Source organism: Argiope bruennichi, chromosome 9 (genome assembly GCF_947563725.1).
Source record: "Argiope bruennichi chromosome 9, qqArgBrue1.1, whole genome shotgun sequence".
NCBI classification, from domain to species: Eukaryota; Metazoa; Arthropoda; class Arachnida; order Araneae; family Araneidae; genus Argiope; species Argiope bruennichi.
Genome location: NC_079159.1, coordinates 2,206,351 through 2,221,735, shown reverse-complemented (window position 1 = coordinate 2,221,735; position 15,385 = coordinate 2,206,351).

Here is a 15,385-nt window from a genome sequence, read left to right as displayed (position 1 = left end):
TTCTTTTCAATTGTGAACATTTTATCAGTTCGTTTGAGTACGAGGTATGGTCCATCGTATGGCGCTTGTAAAGGTCTTTTAACAGCATCGTGGCGCACGAACACATGTGAGCAAGTGTCCAGAGCTGGATGAACGAATACTTTCTTGGTGTCATGAGGTGCAGTAGCAACAGGTTTAAGTTGATCCATCAAGGTCCGTAAATTTATTAGGAACTCATGAGGCTCGACGTTAATTGAAGGGGATTCAAAAAATTCTGATGGTAGTTTAAGGGTTGAGCCATAAACTAGTTCGGCCGATGTGCACTGTAGATCTTCTTTTAATGCGGTTCGGAGTCCGAGCAAAACCAAAGGAATTGATTCGGTCCATTTCGTAGATGCATGACATCGGAGGCTTTGTTTAAGAGATCGATGGAATCGCTCGACTATTCCATTGCTTTTTGGGTGGTATGGGGTCGTTCGGATCTTTTGGACACCCAAGAGTTTGCTGAGCAAAGAAAACAAGTTGCTTTGGAATTGTCGTCCTTGATCTGTCGTGATTATTGAAGGCAAACCGAAGCGTGAGATCCAATGAGTTATGAATGCACGCGCAACAGTTTCAGCAGAAATATCAGGAATGGGAATTGCCTCAGGCCATCGTGTGAAACGATCTATGCAGGTAAGTAGGTATCCGCAATTGTTTGAAGGTGGAAGAGGTCCTACGAGATCTAGATGAACATGATCGAATCTGGCTGCAGGTAATTGAAAAGATTTAAGAGGACTATTGGTGTGTCTAGCTATTTTAGATTTTTGGCAATCTAGACATGAACGGGTGAAATTTGAAATGTCCTTTTGCATGGACGGCCAAAAGAATCTCTCTGAAATCAAATGTTTAGTGGCACGGATACCTGGGTGGGAAATATTGTGCAAAGATAGAAAAACTTTCTTTCGGAAAATTTCTGGGACGTAAGGTCTAATTTTGTTTTGCTTGACATCACAGTAAAATTTAGATGAATTGGGGTCGGTTGAGAGAGGTTTTAAACAAAGTGACAGTTCATTCTTTGCCAAAATAGTCTGAAGTTCTTCATCAGATGCTTGTGCTTCCGCCATGGCAGAAAAGTCTATTTTTGGTAACTGTATTTCATTAATACGAGATAAGGTATCAGCTACAACGTTTTTTGAGCCCGATACGTGCCTGATGTCGGTGCTGAATTGTGCAATGAAATCAAGGTATCTTAGTTGTCTTGGAGAAGAAGAGTCAGATTTTTTGGTGAAAGCAAAAGTAAGAGGTCGATGATCTGTAAATATTATGAAATTTTGACCTTCCAACAAGTGTCGAAAATGTTTGATAGTTGCATATATCGCCAAAAGTTCCCTATCATACGTACTGTATTTACGTTCTGAGGGCGTAAGTTTTCGGGAATAAAATGCTAGAGGTTGTTGACCATTAGACGTAGTTGTATGGAGGACAGATCCGATGGCTGAGTCTGAAGCATCAACCATGATAGATAATTGCTGGTTAGGTGAATGGAAGTTCAAAGTAGCTGCATTTGCAATATCAGATTTGCATTTTTCGAAAGCTTCTGTAGTGAGGTCAGTCCAAGGAACAAGTCGCTTATCATTCTTTTTAGAGTTTTTTAAAAGTTCGTGTAGGCTAGCTTGAGTCTGAGCGGCATGAGGCAAAAATCGACGGTAAAAATTGAGCATGGCCAAGAAACGCTTTAGCTCAGATATATTTTGAGGTTTGGGAAAATCAGAAATGGCTTGAACTTTTTCCGGTAAAGGTTTCACGCCTTCAGATGTAATTAGACAACCTAGAAACTTTACCGATTGCTTCCCAAGGACGCATTTTGAAGGGTTTAGTTTCAATCCGTGCTGAGATAATCGTTCAAATACTGTTTTTAAATGTTGTTTGTGCTGTTCTACATTATTTGATGCAATCAGTATGTCATCAAAATAAGGAATACAGAAATCTAAATTTGACAAAACTTGATGTATATAACGTTGAAAGGTTTTTCCCGCGTTTCTTAAACCAAAGGGCATATAAACATATTCAAAAAGACCAAATGGGGTTGTGATTGCTGTTTTTGGAATGTCCGCTGGGTTAATAGGAATTTGATGATAAGCTCGGATCAAATCCAGGGTGGAGAAAATGGTTTTATTGAAAAACATTTGAGTGCAATCTTGAATATGAGGAACTGGGTATCTATCAGGAACGGTAATTGAATTTAAACGACGGTAATCGCCACACGGTCTCCATTCTCCATTAGACTTTTTCACCATGTGTAGAGGACTTGCCCATGGGCTACTAGAAGGACGGATAATACCTTGAGGCATTAAAAATTCAAATTCCTGACGTGCAATTTTTAGCAACTCGGGAGATAAGCGACGAGGTCTCGAAAATACTGGTTGACCAGTTGTTTCAATAAAGTGATGTATTTTAGTTGATACTTTGCTTTTTGTTGGTTGAGATGGATTAGTGAGGTCTTGGAATTGCGATAAAATGTCATAGAATTCTGAATCACCAAGCAAAATGGATATACCAGAAGTTAATGAATCTGTGTTTGTATATTTGCCTTGAGTGGTTAATTTAGTTATGCCATCAATCAAACAACCACTTTTAACATCAACCAAAAGATTACAGTGTTTTAAAAAATCAACACCTATAATTGGTTGGTTCACATTTGCAATTATGAAAGACCAAGTAAAATTTCGCCGTAAATTTAAGTCTAGCGTAAGGCGTTTTTTACCAAAAGTAGCTATTTTTGTGCCATTAGCAGCTAAGAGGAGTAATTCATTAGAGGAATCAGCTTTAGGGGGATAACTGTTTGGTAAAACAGATACGTCTGCGCCTGTATCCACTAAAAATTTCCATTTACTAACTTTATCGGCCAGTATAATTCTATTAATTTTGCGATCGTGGCCAAGGCCAGTGGACGACCGCCGATTTAGTTTCCCGAATTCTTGAAAGAGCAAGGCAAACTACATTTTTTTGCTTTTGTGCCAAAATTTGTATGATAAAAGCAAATGCCATCAGCAGGTTCTTTATATTTTTTTAAGCGATCACGAGAGCAACTACGACTGTTTTTAAAAGGTCGATTTCTATTTCTGCTTTGAGAGCGTGATTGGCGCATTGTTGTAGTAAGCTCGCCAACTAAAGTCGTCAAATGGGCGACTTGTTTTTCAAGTTGGGCTATTTGATTATTCGAAGATTGAGGAGTAACGGAATTAATGTTTGAATGACCAGCCAAATCATTTATTTTATCTGCAACTGATGCTAAACCAGCTAAATCTTCATTCAAAGCAGTTAAAATAGTTTGTGTGCTGTTTGGCAGTCTTCCGAGCCAAAGAGATTTTAAGAGTGGCTCGCCAACAGTATCGCCCGCCAATGTTTTCATACGAGCTAATAACTGAGATGGTCGTTGGTCGCCAAGTTCCAGGCCTTGTAGCAGCGTACGTATTTTCGAAGCTTCACTTTCAGAATGCAACTCAATTAAACGTTTTTTTAATGTTGGATATTTATCAGTATCAGGAGGTTTCAATATTATATCGCTTACACAATTCAAAATATCAGAATCAACGGCAGAAATAACATGATTAAATTTTGTATCGTCAGCAGTAATTCCCGCCAAGGCGAATTGCGCCTCAAGTTGAACAAACCATATTGCAGGGTTAGCTTTCCAGAAAGGCGGAAGTTTGACGCCAACACGAGAAACTGTTGCGTCGTTGTTGGCGGAATCTGGAGTATCTCCTGGCATGTTTTATTCAAGAAATCAAAGGCACGTTATAAATATAATTTCACAAAACTGCTTTGAAATACGAAAATACAAATAATATACTGATAATCAGAGTAAATAATATGAAAATGCTAATCCAAATTATATAACAGAAGTTCCAATGGAAATTATTTAGGCTGTGAAAATAGAAACAATATTCAACGATACGCTTACCGCCATTAGGAAGAAATGCGCTATGGCGCCATTTAATGCATAAAGAAAACTGGGAAAGTTATCCTTTCACTTTTCGAGTCACCAAATGTGGGATGTTTTAGTGGAGAAGGTTGCAAATTGGGATAGTTAAGTTACATCCACACATAAAGAATGAGCGACGACTTTTTTTATATAAAAATAAACATCTTTTAATTTTTAACGCTAACACATCGACAGACAACAGATTTTGTGAAAGACCGGAAATTTATCTTTTTAATTCGCACAGCTTGCGCGCTTGATCGTAGATAACTGCTTCGTACTTCCGGTGCGCAGTTAGGAAAATAGTTTTTCGAATACAGTCATTTTGATGGAAGCAGGATCGCCACAATGCTTACAAAATTTTAGCCGAAAATAAGATGTTGTACAGCTTTTGATTCCTTTAATTTATGAAAGGGATAAGAAATTATAACAAAACTTAAATCAATGGTTTTGTCTGTCCATCAGTGCATATAGCCGGGGTCATTATATAGCTTGGGAAAGTAAAAGTTGTGCATGCGCGCTATAGATAACTTTCCTACAAAACTGCGCATTAGTACAATTTTTATTGTTTATGTTCGCTTTATAAGTAGAATCAAGAATATTAATCCATGAAATATTCAATATGATAAAATCGGGTAATGATTGGATTTTTGATATCTCATATGCGATAGAACGTATCAAATAGATGATAATTTGTTAAACCAAATTAATATAAAAAAGACATTATTCCTTCTCCCTCCCCCAGTATTTATTTTTACTTTCGTGACATACGATTTCCAACAAATTCCAAGATAGATTAGTCTAATTTGTTTTCGTTCTTCTTTATTTTATGACGGATTCTTTTGCATACATTTAGTTAATTATTTTCAGAATGATATCACCCATATCAGTGCTTTAATATTACATTTCCAATTCATAAATGACATTTAAAATACCGCTATTACCTTTACATGTACTTACATTTAAAGTGATATATTTGAAATGAATAAGATAACGATTTAGTCATAATTACGATTATTATTAGCATGACAATAATTATAATCTAGTACAGGGGTGAGCGTGCGCATTTTCAAGTGAACTCCTTCAGGTATTATGGCCCCTAGAATACTGACTCAAAAAATTTGTAATTTTTTTTATTTATCTATATTAATGTCCTGTTTTAAAGCAATATTAGGCCTATTTTGGAACAAATATAGTAATTTTGAATCGTGGTCATATGACGAGGACGCTACCTGAGCTAGTATCCCCATCTCTGGATTTCCACGCCACACCAGTGGGAGGATATTTGGCCCTCGCGGATTTAGCATGCACCAGACCCACTTAAACGACGGTTCTTCGGTGGAATCGGATCTCGAACCTGAAACCCTTCGTTCCGAAGCCGAGACTTCCCCACCGGGCCACCGCGGCCCTAAAAAAGTCCGCAGATCGAATTATTAAAGTATTGATTATGCAGTGAGACAAACTGAACTTTAGTAAAAGTGGACGAAATAATAATAGTAATAATAATTTATCATTTGTCTTCCACATGAATATTAAAAAGTACTGATATCAAATCCGAATTTGAATTAGATGTAAATGCCATCTATGAAGTTTTTAACCCAGAATTTCAATAGCACAAGAAAAATTCTTAGGACCGCCGGCGTACGTAGGGCGCCATCTCCTGTCGACTAAAACTTGTTGATCATTTCGACGTGGTCTGGTCATGAGTGAGGAAAGGTCTTGAATGAAGTTGGGTGGACACAAGGAAAATAATTAGGAGCGCCATCTCCGATGGACAAAAAACTTTGACAGAGCGAAAGAAGATGGTTTAAGCAGAAGTGCGGCAAGGTCTTGAAAGCCAATGCCAATGATGATGGGGTTTTTTGGAAACGCCTAGGCTCGGCGGCCTTTCATCTTCCGCTCAGCTGAAATGGTTATTAGTGACAGACAAATTATGTTGAGCATTAACTAGTGTAGGATTAAATAACAATTTGGTGAGATATTTTAACTATTATTATTGGGTGCGTTTAATGACATGGACGACACAAGACACACAACAACAACGACAAAACAAACAAAACAAAAAAAGCTATTTACTATGAAGGGTTTTTAGTTGTCCTAATGAGTTCCATTGGCTATTTGGCGTGAGTGTAATCTAGTTGAAGCGTAGGGAGACTAGGTGTTTAAATGAGCAGGGTTCTCGGTCTTCTCCTGTTTCTGTTGCTCCTTGGATTATAGGTGGGGATCTCTTGCAACGCTAAATTAGAATTTGTGTCAAGTTTCTGGTAATATTTGTATGAAATGTCTTTGTGATATTTTTCTATTGTAGGAAGTCGTAGGTCCTTGAGTATATTTTTATTACGAATGTACCAAGGCACGTTAGCTATCTGCCTTGCTGCTCCGTTTTGGAGGGCTTCGAGTTTTTTCACGTGGGTTCTTGCTGCTGCCCCCCACACTGGGGAAGCGTAACTAATGAGTGGTCTTAGCAGGGTCTTATACAAGAGGAGTTTATTTTTCAGTGATAATTTGGAATTCCGGCCCAGAAGTGGGTATAATGCGCCTTTTGCTTTTTTAAATTTTTCTCCGATTTTCTTAATGTGGGGTCCGAAAGTAAGCGTTTTATCTAGGATGACTCCAAGATATTTAGTGCTATTTTCCCATTTAATGGAGCGTCTGAATAACTGTGGAGGGGGAGGGAGGTTCTTTTTCCTTGAGAAGAATACGGCTTGACATTTGTCAATATTGATTTTGATTTTCCATTTAATCAGCCATTTACCCAGATCCAACAGGTGTTCATTCATTGCTTCCATTAATTTATCTCTATTTTGGTTTGAACTTAAAATCGCTGTATCGTCTGCGAAAAGACAGAGGCGGGCTGCTGTGTTTTGGCTGATGTCATTTATGAAGATATTGAAACAGAGGGGTCCTAATTTTGAGCCCTGTACTACCCCGGCTTCTGTTATCCTGTGCGATGATAGTTCTTTGCCGACTCTCACTTGGAACTTTCGGCTTTTTAAGTAGGATTGCAAGAGCTTTACCAGCGTGTCCGGGATGTTTAGTTTAAGTAATTTATAGATCAGGCCGTCGATCCAAACCCTGTCGAAAGCCTTGGCAATATCCAGGAATACTGCTGCGGTTTCTTCAGAGTTGCTAAATCCTTCCCTCACGATTTCTGTTACTCTGGTTAATTGCTGTACTGTGGAGAGGCCTTTCCTAAACCCAAATTGATATGGAATCAGTTTGTCTTCTGTTGCCTCCTGCAATCTGCTGAGAATAATTCCCTCTACTACCTTACTCAGGGAGGACAATAAGCTGATTGGCCTGTAATTTTCGGGGTTACTTGGGTTAATTAATTTATAGATCAGGCCGTCGATCCAAACCCTGTCGAAAGCCTTGGCAATATCCAGGAATACTGCTGCGGTGTCTTCAGAGTTGCTAAATCCTTCCCTCACGATTTCTGTTACTCTGGTTAATTGCTGTACTGTGGAGAGGCCTTTCCTAAACCCAAATTGATATGGAATCAGTTTGTCTTCTGTTGCCTCCTGCAATCTGCTGAGAATAATTCCCTCTACTACCTTACTCAGGGAGGACAATAAGCTGATTGGCCTGTAATTTTCGGGGTTACTTGGGTTTTTTCCTGGCTTGTGAATGGGTACTATTATACTATTATTGCTTGTTTCCAAGGTTGCGGGAAATATCCAAGTGTAAGCATACTATTTACTAAATTAGTAATTTGAAAAATACTTTTAACTGGAAGATTTTTGAGCATAACGTTACTTATTTTATCAAATCCAGGGCTTTTCCTCTTATTCAATTTTTCTATTGCCTCTGCGACTTCCGCCGGAGAGCATGGGGTTAATTTTGTTTTTATTTTCTTCTTAGCAAATTTTTCAATTTTCTTTTGGACTCTGTATTCAGTAGGCGGGTGGGAGAGGTTATTGTTTTGGAATTGCTTGACTAGGCTATCTGCTATGATTTCTGCCTTTTCTTTATCTTTATAGACTATGGTGTAATCTGTGCGGAGTGGGGGAATTCTAAATTTATCATTCTTATATTTTTTAACCAGTTTCCATAGTGAGCTCTCAACTGGATCTAGGCTTTCTATGTAGCTACTCCAATTTTTCTGCTCTCTTTCGTATTGCATTTTGCTTAGGTAATTTTGTGCTCTATTTAAGTTATTTTTGTCTGCTGGGTGCCACGTCCTTTGCTATATTTTTCTAAGTCTATTGCGGGTTTTAATTTGCTCTCGGATTTCTTCGGTCGTTTCCCTCCTTTTATTTTCTTTCCATTTGCCTGATTCTTGGTATGCAGTTACTATTTCGTTAGTCAGTCTTCTTACTTCTTCGTCTATATCGGTTTCATCTGTAGGGTTGTAATCTATTTCGGGGTAGGCTAGTATCGTTCTTTTAAACATTTTCCAGTTGGGGATAAATTTTCTACTATTTTCTGCAGGTGAACCCGTGTCTAGCCAGAATTTGATAGGTAGGTGATCACTGGATAACTCATTAATTGTTTCTGCGGTAATTTGACATTGAATGTTTCTTACGATAGCCAGGTCTATTGTGCTGGCGCTTCTATTGTTGTAGTGCGTGGGCTCATCTGGGGCTATTATTTTGGCGTCAGTTATGTCAGCAAATCTGGCCAACTGCGCTCCTATTTTGCAGGTGTTAGGGCAGTTCCATTTTCTATTTTTTGCGTTGTAGTCTCCGGCCGCAAACACTGCTGAATTATATGCATATAACTGCTCGAAATCCAGGGTGAATGCCGTATTTGCTCTGGGGGGGTTGTAGATCGAGATAAAGTTAATAGTAGGTAGATTTGGGATGTTCACAATGACCATCGTGGCTTCCATATACCTGAGAGTCGGGTTTGGGTGGTAGGTATGTGGGATGGAATTTTTGACTAATATTCCTGTACCCCTTCTCCTAAAGTGAGTTCTACTGGGTGTTGAGTAGAATTGGTAGTTAGCTATTCGGACCCTATCACATGCGGCTAGGTGCGTTTCTTGAATGAGAACCACGTCTGGGCCGGTCCTATCAATGTATTCCCGCAGGTCATTTATTCTTCCTATCAGTCCATTAGCGTTCCAAGAGATTGCAAGGTCTTGAAAGAGGTTTGGTGAAAGGTGCATCGTGTTAAATACTATTGAGGAGAAGTAGGAGAGGTCGAATCAGGAAGCTTGGACTCGGCGGTGGACGTGTCTAGTTGGTTGCTGGATCTTCACTGAGTAGTGCGTCAAGGATGATGAGGAGTTTTTCACGTTTATTTTTCGCCTTTTTACTTAATTGGATGGCCTGGAGGATATTAGGAAATTCTGTTAGTAGATCTTTAATCGCTCTGATGTCGTTTAAGTGACTCTGCCTTTCTTTGATGTCTTCTATTTCGCTTGTTGAAGTAGCTTGGGAAGGCTGTGGATGGCTGGGTCTATGTCTTTTGGGGATGGTTTCTGGCTCTCTTGGGGTGATTATCTCACTATTGTAGGGTTTCCTTCTGGTTGTTACGTCTGCGTATGATCGTTTTGGATGAGATTCTGTGGGGGGCAGGATTCTAGGGATAGCTGGGCATCCTTTCCAGGCTGCGAGGTGTCCAGTTTGTTTACAATTTATGCATGTTGGATTTTCAATCTTCTCCTTAATATGGCAGTCTCTTGTGGGGTGGTCTCCGTTGCATTTAATGCATCTTGGTTTGATGTGGCAATTTCGGGCGGAATGGTGGAATCCTGAACAGTTGCAGCAGATAGTTGCTGATCTGTTGTTCCTGTACGGTTCGACTCTAATTGATAGGTAGCAGAGGTTTTTTAGATTGTAAATATTTTTGAAGTTGCCGCTTTTCCTTATTTCAACTAGGAATAGGGGGAGGAGGGTTTTTGCTCTAAAGTTCTTCATCTGGCTAATTCTCAGTATTTGGAAGTTGTTGGATTCGAGCTCTCGTTTGATATCTTCAGTGCTTGAGTAGATGGGGAGGCCTCTAATGACAATTTTAATTGGTCTTTCCTCGGGGGCTTCGTTCATGATGAAGTCTTGCTTTTTGGTTTGTAGTTGGGTGGAGGGGAGCATCGGTTTAAATACTATTGTCGTCTGTCTTCTCTTGGCCAATGGGAGGCTTGCTTCTGTCGGCGAGGTCGTCTTGAGTTGGCTGGAGGATTGGGCTATGGCAGAGATGCATTCTGGGATGTCTGGTGAGAGAATAATCTAAATGCACGGTAGAGTGGTTGTGTGGGGGATGGGGTAAGATTTTACTAGTATCAGCTAATGGTAAGGGCGAGATAGATCGTGGAAAACTTAGATTACAAGGATTTAATATGAATTAATTTATAGATTAAAAGGGTTGTGATTTTTATTTATGATAGTTTTAGATTTGATCTGATTATAGCAGGATGAATCTGGGTCTTCTGGTATTTGGGTTTGGGGTGTAGGTTTCAATTTCTTTAATTGCTGGGTTATCGATATTTTCAAGGTCTGCGAAGAATTTGATTGCAATCTTTTTAATGAAATCTTTGATTGATGGAAGGTTTAGGGCATGTCGAATATCTTGTTTTTCATGAACCATCTCGCTTTTGTGATTTGTCTGAGAATAATGTTTTGCCACCTGTCTATTAAGTTAAAATTTCTTTGAGCTGCGAAAGCCCAAGCTGGACATGCATAGAATTTCAATAGCGTAGAGGTGGCAGCAAAGGTTTGCAGACGGAGGCGGGGGATGGGGGGGAAGACAAATCTGAAAGGGAGTCAAGTACATTTTCTCTAATTCAGGTTCAAAATAACTCATAATAATTAATTTTATATTTAATTAAAATATTGTTAAGCTTCTTTTTTTATTCAGATACTTTTTCTTCCTTTCACTGTTAAACATTTACAAAGATATTCGTTAAAAATAGCATTCTGAATTTCGTTTATTGATCTTCTAAAGAAGATCTAATTCTTCTTTATTGATCCTTTTCTTCTCATGTCATTATTTTATGAGGCTTTTTTGAGATGCTATTGCACTCAGATCTAATTTTAGAAAAAAGAATGTGGTTGTATCCCATTCTAGATTGTAGTAAATAGATAGAAACACAGATTGCGCCAGAATGACATTGTGGCGGATTGGGATGAGCGAGGATAGAACCTGAGACTTTCTGTTTCGCAGCCGAGTAACAAGACCACAATACAAAAGCAATTGCCTGTGTTTCGTAGCTGTTAACTGGCTTATAAGCTTTCACCACAGACTCTCCCTCCAGTGAGTCGGAGGTGAGACGAATGATATGGCTGTTGAGTGGGGATGTATCGAGGCTGTTGAGTTTAATGCGCCTTACCCCTTTTGATTTGGCGAGCGTGTGTGAGTGGTTGCAGTGGCGTCAAGCGAGTCTGACGACTTTTGGGTTGCTGCGTCAAGTGAATCTGACGATTTTGGTTGCGGGTAGATGGCGCCACAACAGCTGTACGAAGGTTGAAGGTTCATCATCTGAGGTCACCAATGTAGCAGTTTGTTATGAGCGAGGATAGAACCTGGGACCTTGTGGTCGCAGCAGAGTAACATGTTATACTAAATGAACAAATGCATGGTCTTGTCATGTAATTTATATAAAATGAATGCAATAAATAAATTGAAAAAGTTTTATAAAAGAAACTTTTTAGAAATCCAGAATAATACATTTAAAAAAAATCTTGGATGTTTTCTCCAAAAATCAATTTATTTATTTTTTTATCACAGCCTTTTACCTAAAATCATTTTTAAATTAAGATAGTAACACTGAGGAGAACACTGTTGATGGTCATCGAGAATGCAAATCGGATGGGGAACTGCAGCCGTTTGATATCAAAAGGCATGGCGTTGGGAATAATGGGAATGCGTGGAATGGGCACATCTCCATTCGACTTTCCGTTAAGAATAGTTGCATCTATTCTTGCCGCATGCTGGTGTTCTGATCAGGTAGCAAATAAGTGTAGTCTTTCGATTCTTGCCGCTTGTTGATCTTGAAATTTTGAAACACGTGAATTTTCAATTCGTAAACGATCTGCTTCATCTCTCGCTTGTCGTTCCTCGTTTGTTGGAGTTGCCTCTAAATGGCTTATTTCTACGTGCTTCTCTGGTAGATCTACTAAGTGACGAATGTTTGGGAGGCATATTTTTTGACGAAGTAATCACCCCTATATGCCCTTGTATAACCGAATATGTGCGGTTCACCGCAGTCAAAATAGTGTGCACGCAGAATGACAATATCTTGTGTAGATGACTATTCCTTAACGAAAATAAAATAAATGAGCGCTTGCACTAAATACTGTCGATTTCATTTCACTCACATTGATTGGCATCGATGATAATAGTTTTATTTTTTTTTTTGATACATGTGCTGTTAACTCCGCATGACATGCGCCGCTTACTGTTTGCCTTTTGTCGATTGTCAATTTAAAAATAATGTTGAATCATAGAAACGTCTTGTTTGCAAATTTTATTGCGTTCTAAATAAATTCTAATAGTTGCACCATGAATATAACCTTCGCGCAAGTGCAGGCAATAAGTTGGCAAAGTTTTATATCAATTGGATGAACCTTACGACAGCGCATAATATACGAACAAACAAAAATTTATTTTTATATATTAGATTACAAACTTATGTTTTGCATGCTTAATGTTTTTTTTATATTGTAATGTTTTTAGGATTTACATTTTTTTCTGTTATTTGCATGATGTAAAAGCCATTAGGTACAGAATTCAACGGCTGATACAATCACACCAAAACGGATGATTTAATTTAAAGCATTACTAGGCTATGATGCTTCAGACTAGAATTTCGAATTTCCTTTAATTAATTATTTTTCTTAGATACAAGAAAGTTAAATATGCAAATGGGAATTATTGAGTAGGGCATTATCATTTGCCATCCTCCGTATGGCTTCAGGCGCAGCAGTTGCTTCTGCGATTTGTAGTCACTAAAACCAATTCTGTCGAAAATGACCAGAAATGAAAGATTTTTCTTTTTCAGTTTGACAACATTTTCAACAGGGTGCTGGAGAACTAAAAAAAAAATGTATATTATTTGCAACTCTCTTCTAATATTATTATATGTTATGTATATGTATAAATGGCTAATGTGGGTGGCGCAGAAATCACTCTCAATTTTTATTATCGAATGGCAACAGTTAAATGTAAACAAACCATCGTACAAATTTCAGATCGCTTTATTAAACGTTTTTACAATTGCAATGAATTCAAAGCGTTATGTAAGTAACTAATGGAGGCTCAAAATGTTATTCGAAATGTTGCGGAGAGTGTTCGCCGTGTTTCCAAAATGTCCATTTAGTCAAAGAAAAAAATATGAAAAAAATCAAGAAAGAGGTTTTAAACAAAGTTTAATCGAGTGTAAAAATAGGCTTAACCGTCATCAGATGGGTAATAATTATGTCTTTCAAGCGTAAATAAATGTTCATAGCTTCCGAAATAACTATCTTATAAAAATTGCCCTAGTCAGATATAAATATATAACAGCATTTGAAGTTTTGTTTCCTTGCAATGGAATATTCTCTACTTTCAAAGTTCATGAACATTCAAATCAAAACTGATCACTAAAACACGACTAAAAAAAACAGTGATTCATTAACAGAAAGAAAAATGTAAATGCTGAATACAAAATGAAAAAACGCTGAAAGAGAATATTAACAATAACGATCAGTTTGATCCTTAAAGGAAGATAATAATGAATGAGCATAAATGTAAATTACTAAAAGCTGAAGAGCCCCGCTCATATTGATCTTTGCTGTGTATCCGTTCATTCGCACATCTTTTAAGCATTAAAAAAAATCCTTGTTGAGTTGCTTAATACCAAAACAGAAGTAATAATAACTCCGATAATGATGCAGATAAAATAGAGCAAAAATAATTTTAAATTCCGCCCAGCGTTAAACAACACCGCTTCGTGCCCTTGCAACTATAATGTACTGGTCATTTAAACAATGTAATGAGCATGAAATAGGAGAGACATCAAAAGGCTGTCCTGTTCTATCCATAGCTGTGACTATCATCCAAATTGTTCGACGTCTGACATTTAGTGATTAAAATTTGGTAAGGGAATTTTAATACTGGATTAAGAAAAGCCGAGAGCAATGAGCTGGTTGAAATTCAAATGATAAATGGCAATGGCCTATTAAACAAACTATTAAAGTTCCTCATTTATGCTAATCTACATAAACAGATTTACAGTTTGTTTGTGATTACAAAATTCAGGAAAAAATATATATAAAAAAATTATTAACAGAAAAGGCTGCCAGAAATGAGAACAGAAATAATAATTATTATTATTATAAAAAAGAGGGGAAAATGCAAATACAAATAAATGCTATTTACAAAAAAGAAAAAACTGAAAATAAATATATATGTGTATATTGCTGCTCTTGGGAACAGTGTTCTTTAAATCTAAACAGATCTTGATTTTCTTCGAGATGACGAATCCTTCTTTGAATTTTCATCCTGAAACCTTGGGAAGAGGCAACACTACGGAACCAAACTCCTTCTAGTCCATATGTTGGCTAAGTCATGTGGAAAGAAGAAGTCAGAATACATTCTGTTGCGTAGTAGGTCGGAATGGCATTAAGATTTCCGGAAGGGCGAAAGGCATTTGGGATCAAATTAAAACAACGGCGAAGATATGGGGGGAATGGCACATCGCCCAGCGTTATAGGCGGTGGCAGACGATTATAGTATTATAGACTATCTAATAAGAATGTGAAAACGCTTATTCCTTCGTAACGGCGAGCCAGGAATACAAAGGATTAATCTACCATTAATTATTGTATAAACGCAAAAAAGAGGGTGCTTCAGATTTCCACACCAGTTGAAGATCTGTGCTATTATTTCATTCCATGAAAAACAATATATAAAAAAACTCCAGTTGCTATGGTACTTTGTACTTAAAAAAAACAATAAGCACTATTGCTACAGCTGATGCTTTGATACAACATGAGAAACTCTGTTGTGAAGAACGTGGCTCCTTATTTGATACTAAATTTTATGTTGGAGAAAGATATTATAAGCAATAGTAAACCGCAACTCCAACACATGCCCTACCTTATAAAACTCACTGCCGCACCAACTGTAGATCTGACGGTTTAGACTGTAAACGGTGATACGAATAAATCTCGAATCCGTAGTACAAAAAACACTCATCGGAAATGATCTCCCCGAAACTTTCTAATAAATGATCTGTGTATTATCAATCGCATGCGAATAATAATACTTGTAATGTGAGCTTTGGCGATAAATTGCTCGCATGCAGTTAAAAAGCGAAAGCACCCGAACGATTTTTGGATTCTTTTTTCGATCGATTGAAACCAAGATCGCATATTAAATTTCATTTATTTAAATAACTGCATTTTTGAGTTACCATGTTGGCATGCGTGCAAAAGTACAGACAGACAGATGGTCAACCTTTATACGTATTTAGTTAAAAATGGATACATATTTATCGTTTCAACGCTAAATCATCAAAGC